The sequence below is a fragment of the Lepidothrix coronata genome, unplaced genomic scaffold, assembly GCF_001604755.1.
Source record: "Lepidothrix coronata isolate B3197 unplaced genomic scaffold, Lepidothrix_coronata-1.0 Scaffold55, whole genome shotgun sequence".
Lineage (NCBI taxonomy): Eukaryota > Metazoa > Chordata > Aves > Passeriformes > Pipridae > Lepidothrix > Lepidothrix coronata.
Window position 1 is genome coordinate 3,725,626 of NW_016690235.1, and position 13,595 is coordinate 3,739,220.

General features: G+C 37.8%; 1 protein-coding gene across 3 annotated transcripts in view; it reads right to left on the reverse strand.

Annotated features, from left to right (window-relative positions):
* The window catches only part of LINGO2 (leucine rich repeat and Ig domain containing 2), a 486,960-nt gene extending 473,628 nt beyond the window's left edge, over window positions 1–13,332 (reverse strand). For all 3 annotated transcript variants that reach the window (XR_001875068.1, XM_017816431.1, XM_017816429.1), the window contains exon 1: window positions 13,262–13,332. The gene's annotated coding sequence lies outside the window, so the exon portion shown is untranslated. The remainder of the gene's footprint in view (window positions 1–13,261) is intronic.
* Between the last annotated feature and the right edge of the window lie 263 nt (window positions 13,333–13,595).

The following is a 13,595-nucleotide window of genomic DNA, read 5'->3' on the forward strand; positions in this document are numbered from 1 at the left end:
AGCAAAGTCCACAAATGTAATTCTTTAAACAAAGCAGCAAACTTGGAAATCAGACACAAACATATTGTTATAAAAAACAGCAGGTGATAAAAGTCAGGAAGTACTCCTGTACTCATGTGCCTATATCAAACACTTGGTTGCAGGATGAAGACATCAACAGTCTCATTATTCAGGGCAAATAACTCTTCAACCTAGATCTTCCAATTTAAAGCTAGCATCACTACTGCCTCATCCTGCATTCTACTCGAATCTGAAACTGCTAATTAAAATCATATATAAACTGATATCCTCTTGAGCAGACTATTACTATGCCAACACCAAACTCGGGCCTCCAGAATCTTCACAACAAAAATGATGGACTATGAAATAAATTAGATTTTATGAGTTTCTTTGGCAACCCTTTAAAAAGTTCCAAAATTATTAGTGGATAACTTCTGCAAAAATCATTTTCATTTAGCTCTCTCTAAAGCAAGTTACCATCACCAAAACCAAATTTGCAGGTTATTTAAAATGATAATTTCATAAGAGTAACCACACTAAGTAAATGCATAATAACATGTATATCTTCATTTTTGGAAGTAATTTCATTTCATTTTTGCTATTAAAAAAAAAAAAGGCCAATTGTTGAAAAGCAATTAATGCAATAACATCAACATTTTCTGTCAAAGAATTTATAATTTTGTCTTCTAAAAACACTTTCTGAAAATCTTGGTCTAACTACCGTTGCCTTTATGTAAATACAATTTTAAAAGAATAGCACTTAAAATTGCCAAGCTGGAAAAAGGCTTTCATTTAAAACTTCACAATCTTTATGCTACACAGTGTGAACACATGGGAGTGTAAATTTAATTTTCATCAATAGCTAGACTGGTAAACTCTTTCTCTGGAAATAGACCCCAAAGTCACATGCACAGCTCCAACTACCATCATAATTCCAAAGGGTAGAATCGTTTGCAAATGACAAGCTCAAAAATTAGGGTTTAATTCTTTAATCATTCAAAAATTGACAACAGAAAATGCCTACTGGCTGCCATTGCTGACAGTATTGGCACCTACTCTTGAAAGAATTCCACAGTGAGTTTGATATTAAGAGAATCTCAGTCAACTTCAAGTTAAAAAATGCCTTACAGTACTTCCACACAGAAGCACTGAAGACATCCCTGAGACAGTTTTACTGGAGATAAAAAAGAGTTCCATTTATATGCAGCCATTAGACATACGTACTCTTTTCATACTGTTCTTCAAACAAATAAGGAGCCCCATTGTGCCAGAGTGCCATAATAACAAAACAACAAAATCCAGGAGTAAAACAGAGTAATGCACAGACTGAAACAGACCAAACACAACCAATGTTGTCTTTTAAGACACAACCCTTTACAGAAGACCTACAAAACTTTATTACCACAGCACATTTAATTTTTTATACACTTCCATCAATGCTGCCTCCATACGATCCTAAACATCCACTGGTCAGATTTTGTGACCAATACATCTGTTCTAGAACAAGCAGCAGTCACAAGTATTGAGGCCATGTTGCTGAGAACGCAGCTGCGATGGGCAGGGCACGTCTCAAGGATGAAGGACCACTGCCTCCCTAAGATCCTGCTCTATGGCGAACTTGCCACCGGCTGCAGCAAGAGAGGAGCCCCGAAGAAAAGATACAAGGACTCCCTGAAACAGCATCTCAGCCTTGGGCATATTGATCAACACAACTGGTCTACTCTGGCCTCAAATCGGGAGGTCTGGAGACACACCATCTATAACGCAGCTGTCTCCTTCAAGAACACACGTAGGATCACTCTCGAGGAGAAAAGGCAACACAGAAAGAATCGTGTCTTGCAGAGTACACTATCTAAGGAGTCTTTCTGCTGTGCCTTTTGCAATCGGATATGTCTGTCTCATATTGGCCTCATAAGCCACCAGCGTGCCTGTAGCAAATGTGGATAGAGCCTTCCCAAATCTTCGTTCACGAAGCCCAGCCATGAATGAATACATTTAATTTTAGTAATAGGCTCAGTGATGGTATTCTAAACTCAGGAAATACGCCACACACAGACAACAGCTCCTGCTTTCTTGTTTTGTCAGGGTGTTGTTGCTGATGGTTTTAGGTGCACTAGATTCTTTAGCTTTGTAGTTCCTGTCTAGTAACTGTCTTGATGCTGCAATGATGTCCTAAGTACACTTTTGACCTGGGGGTAGAGTTGTTAGACCAGTCTATTCACAGAAGTTTGTTGCATAAACAACATCAGCCATACAACTTGCTAGCCCTTCAGTGACAGAAGGGATTAAGATGTCTCCCATCTTCTTGTTCCTTATGTACTTGGCTAAAGACTGCATTGACTGTATTGACAATGGAGCAGTTTGAGATTAGAAAAGCTAGAATTGCCAGCTAGCAAGTTCAGGATTACATGATCACTTTCCTGCCAAGAAATAAAAGATAGACTTAACATACTGACTTACAGCTGGCAAAGATACCAGAAACACAGAAATTGAACAGCGTTCTTATTACAGCTTTTTTTGTCTGACATTTTCTATTTACTACTTCTGGAACAGAGACTATCAAACAGTATGTTTCTCTTCATGTCAAACACTTAACCAAAACATCAACATGTTCAGGGATTTAACCATCCTGAAAAATTAATTTCATCAATTTTTTTTTGCCATTTGCCACAAATACCGGACAAATAATACCAAAAAATCAGTAACAATTCATTATGACATGTATCACAGAAGAGAAGGAGTATTTTAAGAAAAGCAAAATGCAACAACTTAAAAAGACCATAGAGCAGTGCCATCTAGTGATTGCCACCATAAATAAAAAAAAAAAGTTTGCATTAATATGTAATGCAAACAGAGTAAGTATTATCAATAACTGAGCTTCATTCCTGTCTTACTTCATGAGGCAAAACATTTGTGAAACAGGCTGCAAAGGAAATAATGAGTTATATCAGAGGTCATGCACTTACCATTTCAAGGGATCTCTGCATTTGCATTTCAAAGCAAAAATTGTACTGATAGATTCACAGGAAGAATCTCCCATCACTCCTAACTATGAAGTGTTAGGAAGGAGTTAATATTTTCAGTACTCTGTGAGTAACAGAGAAGAAGTATCAGTGAGCAGTAGCTCTGTTGTTACCATTGGAGGATGTACTGATAATTTTTAAATGGAATTAAACTACAGGTGAAACAGGAAGGTACATAGTTCATATATAGGTCTAAATTATTTTCCTGACATTTGCAGAAAATAGTCTATTGAACTCAGAGTGAACCCTGACCGTAAATATTTTTAAATATTGGATTGCTTATATAAAAAACCTTATCCAAGCACAGGAGATAATACAAAAATCAGAAATAATGATTATTTTTCAGTTTATTAAATATTTAATGATCAGCACCTGATCTTCAAATATTTTTGGTGTGTTTTTTTCTAGAGTAGCTAAGTAACAACTACAAATCTCTGAAATATTATTTTGGAACTCAGATTTCAAAATTGCACAAAAATGAATGCAAAATTGGGCACAAATCCTTTGAAATGGACATTAGCTTGTATTATGAGATGACTAACAGGTCACTTCTGCAAGTGTGAACATAGAATCATATAGCAGAAGTTTCAAAAGAACTTGAAGTTATATACCTATAAATTTATGTACCTATAAATTACTGTATATTTCAGTATATTTGTATTCAGTATATTTCAGTACAGTATATTTGTATTCTAAACCCTTCTGGTGAGTTCAAAATGTAATTGCTTTAATTTAAATAAACAAAAAGGATCATACTATTACGTACATATTACAGGTTTACTTTCTGCAGTTTTCTGTTTCCTTTAGAAAGACCAAGCAAACAGTAAATTATAAAGTTTTGTTAGTTACATAGCTCATATGTAACAAAATGTACTGGTAACTTGTCATGGGCCCAAAACCATTACATAATTTTCAGAGTTATTCACAATTTCAAATCAGAGATATGATCATATTGCCTTACAGCAGAGCAGGTTCTATTTTGATAGCTGCTGAATAAAGCATATACTGCAAACTGACTTTGCATGTCTGACACCATCTTTGAAGAGGCTTCAGAAATTTCTAGATATGTCTTATTTCAGTATCTCTTTGTCCTCCTTTTCTACCTTCATGCTGATCCAAAGATGTGACCAGAGTGAATGTACTTGAAGAAAATAATAATGAAATCTCTTTCAATGAAAAGTAGAAAATTTTAAAAATATACCAGTTATCTGCACGTCCTCCTCTCTTACATACTGGTACAGTGTTTTTTCACATGTCCAGAAAGCATAAGAAATATTACTAGTACCAAGAGAAACACCATACAGTTAAGATGAATATAATTAAAGCAGAAATGTAAGCTCTTGAGATATTACAGTCACTTATTTATTGTCCTTCCTTATATTGTTAATACCCAGCTAGAATAAAACTGTCATCTTGATTAAACATATAAGTATAAATTCCAGCAGCCATGGACATAATACAGGTTCCTTATATTTTTACAGAATACCTACAATGATGAAGATTGATTTTTCTATATGAAATATCTCCTTACTTCCAGTAAAACTCCATTCTCCAACTAAATGACAGTGTCTTTCAACTGCAAACTAAGCAATAGCTTCATTACTTTATAAAAGGCAACAGTGAAAAAAAGCCATTATTTTTAGATGCACCAAATATTCAGTACTGTTACCCTAATATATGAGCAATGAACAGTTGGAGTCTGGGAGCTGTTAAATCTAACCAAATCTGTTTTCTGCAACTCTCACCTGACATATATACAAATGAGACAGAATATCTCAAACACTCATAACAAGCTGCTTTAAAGTAAAATCAAGCAATACTAAGCAGAAGTAAAGAATTCAGATTGGGTTATTATATATAGTATAATATCAAGATGGTATTGCTACAACATACTAAATGGTTATAACCAGATGCTAATGTAAGCATTTGGAGGCTACTGTCTTCCCACACTGCAAAGTAATATCTCAACTACTTTTAAGCAAGGCCATGAAGAGTAGCATGTACTGGTCAAACAGCCAGGTAAGTCAAGCTAGTTAGTAGTGCAGTAATCAATGGAGCAAAAATTAAATTGATGGTTCTAACTGTCTAGTAACTCTCCTTTAAAGCAAAGTAAACTGCTTCAGCAGAAAAGCTAAAACCCTCAAACACAAACAGGTAATTGTGTAACACAACACAACAGAAAAGATTTTTCAAACTGTATTCAGAACATGCACTCTTTTTTATTATTATTATTTTAATATTTTCTTGATCTTCTATTGCAATTAAAAAAAAAAAAAAGGGCCTGGATATAATACCTCTATATTTTGGGGGAAAACACTCTATAAATTTTTACTTCTACACTGTTTGGTAAATGAATTATTAATTTAAAAATATTTAGTAATTCAAATTTCTTTACCTATCATATGAGTTTTTGTTTGTCTAATGGGAAAAAAAATCGTAGAAACTAGGATGTGTATTATTAAATACCCTCATGGTATCTCTACCTTTTTCCTTTCAAAGCTTTGACATGTTTATGTATATGTAGGATTTTAGTTATCTACATATCACAAGGATTTCTTTTCCCTTTTACCTTTGTTTTCAAAACTACAAAACTGTTCACACAGGAAAAGTCCAAAATAATAACTCAAATAGATCTAAGTAAAATTTTTGTACCCTCCTTAGTTTTTTTTTTTTTATTCTAATGTACAAAACTTTTTAACTTGTTTTGTAATTGTTTGACAGGAGTAACTTGATGACTTATTTTGCCATCCCCAAGGCATAACACTGCCCAGTACTTAATTACTTCTATATCAAAGTAGAAATTATATCTATCTCTTACAAGAACTAGTTTTCTCAAAGTCCCAAATGACTCCTCTCCTGTAAACTCTATCCCTAAAAGAATAGGAAAGACCTAGTGGCTCAACACAACTTCCATTTTCAGAACATGGTCTGAGAAAACCACAGAAGTGTTGTAAAGTATGATAATGTCAAAACATTTACCTTTTTTTTTTTAAGAACTCACATGCAACTTTGTTCCTTTAATCAAGCTTTTAATAACAATAAATTAACAGCTTGAAGAAATATTTTATCAGTAAGAGAAGTGTTTGATAGTAAGACTGCAATTGTGCACTCACTTTAAGTCATGAGAAGGAGGTTAGACTGGACTGTTCCCACTAGCAGATCTGTACACTTGTCTCCCTAAAGTGAGCAGCAGTCTTACATCCTCTGCATATGTTCATCTAGATGTTTTGGGATGTTGACTTCACTCAGTTTTCTCAATTACTTCTTTGTGGTCTGACTCTGCTTATTAATTCCTGACACAATTTTATTGCTAATAGTTGGCTATCCTCCAGGTAAAACATAGTATTTAAAAATAAATAACAGATTTAGAAGTCAGTCAGATGTTCAGCTATGTATTTCCTTCAGAAATCTTGGAAGGAAGTGATTGCAAGCTTATGATTTACTGTAGTTTAATTCCTACAATTGTTCCACTGCTTTTTATCCTGATACCTCTCTTCACTACCTTTGCAGTATCTTTAAGGTAATTACTTGCTCCTCGTCATCTATGGAGGCAACAGAAACAAGAATGTCTTGGGTTTTAAGCTTTTGTGAATCTACTTATCTACTTCATAACCTAGTCTAGAAAATTCAGTCCATTCCCCGTTGGAATTAATTCTTGTTTGCACAAAGGTCTGTTTATGCTGTGAGGGCAGAGAAACTTTTATCCTAAATTAAACTGATCCACTCATTTTTTAAGGCCTTCACTACCCAGCCTGCAATAAATGAACACTTTTTGTTCATGTTTGCCTATAGCACAAATTGCTTCTTTTTCCTGGCAAGGTGAGCCAGTTTACACCGGGAAACAGTCAAAAGCTGGCATAAGACAGAGATTTTCTCAATAGCTTTGGCTGGTCCCACTCAGTAGTCCAAAAGAGAAAAAAAAAGAAACAAAAAATCAAAATCATTATAAAGCCATACACTAACACAGAACTCTGCATATTCTTCCAGACTACCTCAGGTACTGATATAAACAAAATGTATTTCTCATTTGTTCCTCCCCACATACATATTAATAACACTAAATTTTTCATGCCTTTCTAATCAAAAATCTATTCCTGTTACTACTAGTGAATATATTTTTTTAATAAAATTATAAATATCACCTTATCTTGTATATAATTGCCCTGGTCTGGATAGTTACATACAGCACTGGAGGCATTCACAGCAACGTCTACAGCAAGTCTTGTACTCAAATGTGACAATTGAAGATGAGTGGTTAGTTTTCTGAATCTCTCATCACTTTCTAACACCCTTGTCAGGAATAGCAACATAGTCTCTCCTTTCAGGAGAATTACTGCTATGCCTGGAGAACCGAATCACAATGTTTAAGCATAAGTGCACTTGGTTACTTCTGAGAACAGTCAGACACCTTGATGCTGAGAGGCCACAAGCTTGTCTGGCTCTCTCATTCCCAGTCACACACCATCATTGTAGATTCAGCCTCCCCTATTTCTTTTCACTTCAGAAACATGGGATTTTGTCACGAGCAGCCACAAAGTCTGTTTACTGGGGCTGACAGCTGTTCCAGACCCAACTAAGGGTCTGGAAAGTTGCAAAGTCACAATCTTGAAATACTTTTCTTTGTTTTTCCTCCAGGACCTACAGGGAAGCAGAATTTCTTCTTCCCAAGGAGCTTGTTTCTCTTCTTATCTCTCTCCTGATGTTATCTGCAGTCTTTATAATGTGACTGCAATGAAAGATAGTTGGGTCTTCACATGTGTCCTACACGCACACACACACCCACACACACACCCCTCTCCTCTCCCTTGCAAATTTTCTCTTATTGGCCATATGATTTGTCCTAAGACAAGAACATGAGGTGGGAATTGCAGGATGAACTCTCTGGATGCTTGCATAACTGATTCATTCCAGAGATGGTGGAGCTGTGATAATTTTGATTGACTTTGATACACATTGGTCTGCAAAAGGCGGCCGTGGGAAAATATCAGTGCTGAGGTCCACGTGTGCTGTAAATGGGAACTTACTCGATGACTTGTCACAGAGGAACATAAACTCTTTTGCTTTAAAGGAAACAGCATCCAGAAAATGCCAAACTGAGGTTTTATTCAAAAGAATCTCTCTTACAAAGGTCTTCACAGCCAGTATCTACTGCTATTCCACAAAGACTTCACCAAAACACATGTTGAGATGCAGTTATGAATTACAGCAATCAAGAGAAAATACCATTTGATGAAAACTTTGCATTTTCTCAGAAACAAGATAAAGGGAAGGAAATAATAGGAGGAAAGAGTAACCTGGAAGTTGGAAAGTGAACAGAGCATGACAGTTTATGTAGCTGTCCTGCTCTAAGGCCAGTCTGTTTGGTTTCTCTAGTGGTGTGATTCCTCTTATTACACTCTCAGTTACAAGGAAACTGCTGAGAGAAGGGACTCCAGTGAAATCTCACTCTTTCCTAGAGATGGGGCTCTGCATTTGTACAGCTCAAGGATGGCCTTTGCCTTGCTTCAGTAAATGCCACTCCATGGCTCTTACAAGTTTTCAACACTGAAGATAGTTATACTTAAAATTATTGGGAGCTGGAGGGGAGAAGAAATGAGGGGTGTGGAGTCCTGTTAAGTTTCTATAATCTGAACTAGTGACCACTGGTTGCTCCTAAGCATTAAACTTGAATATCAAAGAAAATGTAATTTTTTACACTATAACTTGAAATATAAAAAGTAAGAGTTAAGATATCTTACCTATAGTTTTACAGGATACATCTGATTTTTCACCATTAAAAAGAATCTTTCTTCACCTGAAGAATAATGGCTTTAAGAAGGCATGCAGTTTTTATAAAAAAAGAGGTAAAAATAGAACATACATTGATTAAAAGTTATAAAATATTAATCACAGCTACTGTTGAATAAATCCTAGCTAAACAAAAAGAAATAGGACTGTAGAATAATTATTCTTCTTCATTATAACCAAAGGACAGGCAGTTTGCAGTTAATCAAACAAATTCCACAATAGAAATCTTTATGCAGAAACATCTTTCTACTGAAGATAATTCTGTTTATTCTATTTAAATAAATTATAGTTTTATTTTCAGTGATGATAAAATTTTACTATTATTTACTATTATTTTACCTTTCTTTCTTTCATTGCAACTTTAATTTTGAGATCGACAGCTAATAACTTATGTTGCTTTATTTGTCAAACTAAAACTCAATTTTCTCATTTCACTTTCCTTTTAGAAAATGTAATTGGTCCATCAGATGAAAATTCACATGCCCATTTCCTTCAGATACATTTAGTCTTCTGAAATATTTTTTTAAAAAACATTCCCTACTTTGACTATACCACTTAAAATCCACCAAGTCACATATAATTTGGTATTTCCTTGTAATGCAAAACTAGAAGGAATTTCTTGCCTACTATGAAGGCAATAAGAAAAATATTAGCTGAAGTGCTGCTCAACAGTAAGAAGCAGTTTAAAATATTTTCACCTTAAATAAAGCATTAGTTTCAATGTACCCTTATTTCTATTTGTATGTAATTAGGAGTATTTCTGGAAGATGAGTTAAACACTTCACTAATTCCAACTCACAGAAAAGATGTTCACTAAATATTCACACTGACCCAATAGGACTTTCATAATGATAATCAAGCTGAAAACACAAATGGTATATCTATATATAAGAAGACTTGCCTACAGTCTGCTGATATAAATATCTACTTTCAATTTCAAAGGGAGTGAGACATTAGATTTTAATCAAATAACAACTCTCATCAGGATGATTAAAAATAATCTCATGAACTCCTGTTTCACAGGATAGTTGCTGAGAGGAAAAAAAAGAAAAAAAAAAAAAGAAAACAAACAAACAAACAAAAACCAGAAAATGGGCCACCAAAATGTCATTATACAACACTGATGACAGTTTATCTTCTATGCTTCCTCCCGCCACAGATTTTCATCACTAAGAAATGGAATTGTCCCCAGGAATAAAAAGGCTTATGAGACAGCAAGCAATTCAAACATGAACTCCACTGAGCATATCTCATGGGAATAATATTGATATTTCAGCACAGAAAACACTGATTGATATACTGCATGTCTTGAGGAGCAATGTCTATAAATTTCAAATATTTCAATTCCATTCTTTACAGAGTTATCTCATTTATTTGAGCATTTTTCTAATGCAACGGAGAAACTACTGTCTCCAGAAAACAAGAAAAAAAAAAATCTTAATTTTATGCTTTCAAATTAGGTGGGAAAAAAAGTTTCTGGCTGAAAATACATGACTTGAAAACATTTTGGAAAATAAACAGTTAAACTAGTCACTGCACTAATTAGAAATGAGCAATAATTTGTAAAGATTCATAATTAGACACAGCTTAACCAAATCAGCCTTATGACACAGGAATGTCAATCAATGACTAATTAGAAATAGAATTTTCTTAAATGTCCTGAATATCTGTACAAAATGTGAAGAAAAAGGACAGAGAATCAGAATGTAGTTAGTACGAGTAATAGTAGCCCAGTAAGCTCCTTTGCAATAGGAGAATACAGCAATAGGCATACCTAGTATTGTATAAATTTACTGAAACTGATCCACTCATCCCTCATCTGGATTTTTAATTATCAGCAACAGCTAGAACGAAATCCACCTTCCCACAAAGGACGAGCCAATGAACCAACAGACAGCTACATACAGAGCCTTCAGAACTCCTTAACCTTTTTTCCCCTCTTTATTCACTGAGGTTTAGATAGTCAAAACGTATATAAATAAACAAAGCCCCTAAAGACAGACAACAGTCATACTACCATGACATGTAAAAACCACCACAGGAATCCTCCTAGAATCCTCATCCATATCCTCTCCAAAAACCACACCCACCCTGTGTTTGTGCAATTTGAATGGTCTTAAAACAAGATATGAAAAAGGCACTAACAGATTTTACATTGCTAAACTCAGCACAGAGCCACTAATATTCCAATCTCCAGACTTCCTTAACTGTCTGTATTGAAGGATAATGATACAGTTTCGGAACTACAAAGGGTAAGTTACTTTGGTCTTTTTTTTTTTTTTTTAACTGCAGGATACCCAAATCCTGGTATTAGTTCACAGTGGCATACCACCATAGTAGTAATCACAGTACTTGTGGACAGCCGCTTAAACTAACGAGCTTCTCTGATACTTTGTATTTCTTCACCTCTTGCTGCTACTACCCAGGATAACATTTCCTCCTAGAGCCCTTTCAGAGAATGCCTGGATTCTAGAACAGTAACAAAAAAATCTGATACTGTTATACTACCAAACCACACTGTTCATATGTTATCTGATCACACCTTTGTTGTTCAGTTTACGTAGGTGTTATTCCTACTCTTTCAAGAGGGAATTCAGAGCAGTAAAAACAGTTTTCAGAGATATTCTATTTAACTAAAAGGAACAGTATCACTGTTCTGATGCACATATATTAGCTACTGTCAAAATCACTACTTTTCAAGTAAGAAAAATAAGGTGCCACAGTAGCTGGGTAGTCAATCATTTTAAAGTGTTGATCTGAAGAAAAATCTCAAAGCACATTTTTGACTGGGATGTTTACACGTATATACATAGTAGGAGTAGGAATATACTGATGTTAGTGCACTCTTCTGTGTGGCCCACTGTATAGCAAAGTAGACCACAAAACAGCTTCACCTCTACAAGGAAGCACTTCCTGGAAAGGGTGTAGCCTCTAATGGAACTGCTGGTGCTTTGATTGTATACGGCAGGAATACTGACCATCTCTTTTAATTTCGTCCTTTCCACTGGAAGGCAGAAGCTCAGAAAAGTGTATTCTTTTATTCTACCTCCTATCATTTTGGTTGTGGTTTGTTTCTTTTTTTTTTTTTTTTCATGTGGAGGCAGCTGTTACAGTTCCTGAACAATGAGTTAAACGCTATATAGTTATTTTAGGGCATATATATCAGTTTGAGATGAAATCTTCTTAACTATATTTTACATTGTAGATCTGTCAATTCCAGATGCGTCACCGTAAAAAGTGGGGTAAGGTTTCAGAACTACTGTGTGCATGCTTTAAGGGTTATGGCTTACCTCCCCGAACACTATAAAACTAATTTTCACTTCCATTACCTTCATGCTATAGTTCTGACTGAAATAAAGACTGCATGGCTCATTTTCATGACAAAGGCACAGAAAAGGTGTGTGCTCCTTTCTGCCTCCCCTCTTCCCCCAGCACTTGGCAAGCAATGAAAGTTCAGATATGATTTATTTTTGAAACGTTCAGTGTTCAGACGTTTTCCTTTCTATGTGAGACGTTTCTCTTTTTAAATGAGAAAGTCTTTTGAAGGAACAGTATTTTGAAACAGCAGCACGTACTAAAAAAACCACTGCAGCTCTTCACTTGGCAAGGAAAGCTATAGGGGGGAAATGCTTAAGAATATTTGATGTTTACTCCAGCAACTATGGAACAGAACTTAAAAAACCTTATAATTTAGACCCAAGAGACTGGAGAAATGATAGTTTCTACAGTAGGTAGTTTTCTTGCCGTTATTTTTTTCCCAGGTACGTTCAAGAGCACCTGCATGTACTTCGTTCTCCTTCCTTAAACGGGATCTATTCTGAATTTGCCGTGCAGAAGGTAAAACAGTGCCTTCACCGCACACCACCAACACCAGTCCCCCACTGCCCCCCGCCCCCAAAGCCCCACTTTACTGATGCACGTACTCCAGCGAGCACATCCACCATGCAAGTGGACACAGGTGTGGAAGCATCTCCGCACTGGCGACAAAGGACTATTGTGTTTGTGTCACGTCGCTCGGAACCCCCGGAGGACTCCTGCTCGCATCGCACGGTTTCCAGCCCGACGGGGATTAAGCTCTTCCACAGGGGAGGTGTGATGCTGGGCACGGCGTCCCGTCTCCCCCGCCCGCGACTGGGGCAACCCGACGCCCTCTCCCCCCACACCGCCCGCTGCCGGGCGGGCAGCGCCGTCCGCCGCGCACCCACAGCGCTGGGGGGGCCGGGGACGAGGCCGGCCGGCCGGCCGGGCGGTGGTGGAGGGTCCGCTGCGCCGCGTCCCGCCGGCTCTCGCCCCCCGCAGCCCACTCACCGGGGGGCGCACGGCGGGGCAAGGGGGGCGCAGACCGACGCCGCGGTCTCCTCTTCTCCCCCCAGAGGCTCCCCGAAAGTTACTCTACCCTCACAGGCGGGCTCCCCGTGGCCGCCACCCCCGACGGCACCCCCACCGCTTACCTGGCGGCTGCCTGGGCGCTCCCTCACGGCGAGCGGCGGCGGGGCGCGCCGCAGCCGAGGCTGCCTCTGCCGCCACCTTCACAGCCCCCTCCCGAGGTGAGTGATGCGCGGGGCGGCGGCGGGGAGCGGACGGCGAGCCGTGACATTTAACCGGGCGTCAGCAGGGTCGTGCCGGCCCCTCGGCGCAGGCGGGGGTGCCTCTCCTCCCTGGCGATCACCGCCCTCCTCTCCGCGGGCAGGCTGAGGCGCAGGGCGAAGCCCAGTCCATCCCCGGAGACCCAGACGCAGCGCGCTGCCCGAGCCGCTGGCGGCTCCTTTCCTCTCCTCTCCTGCC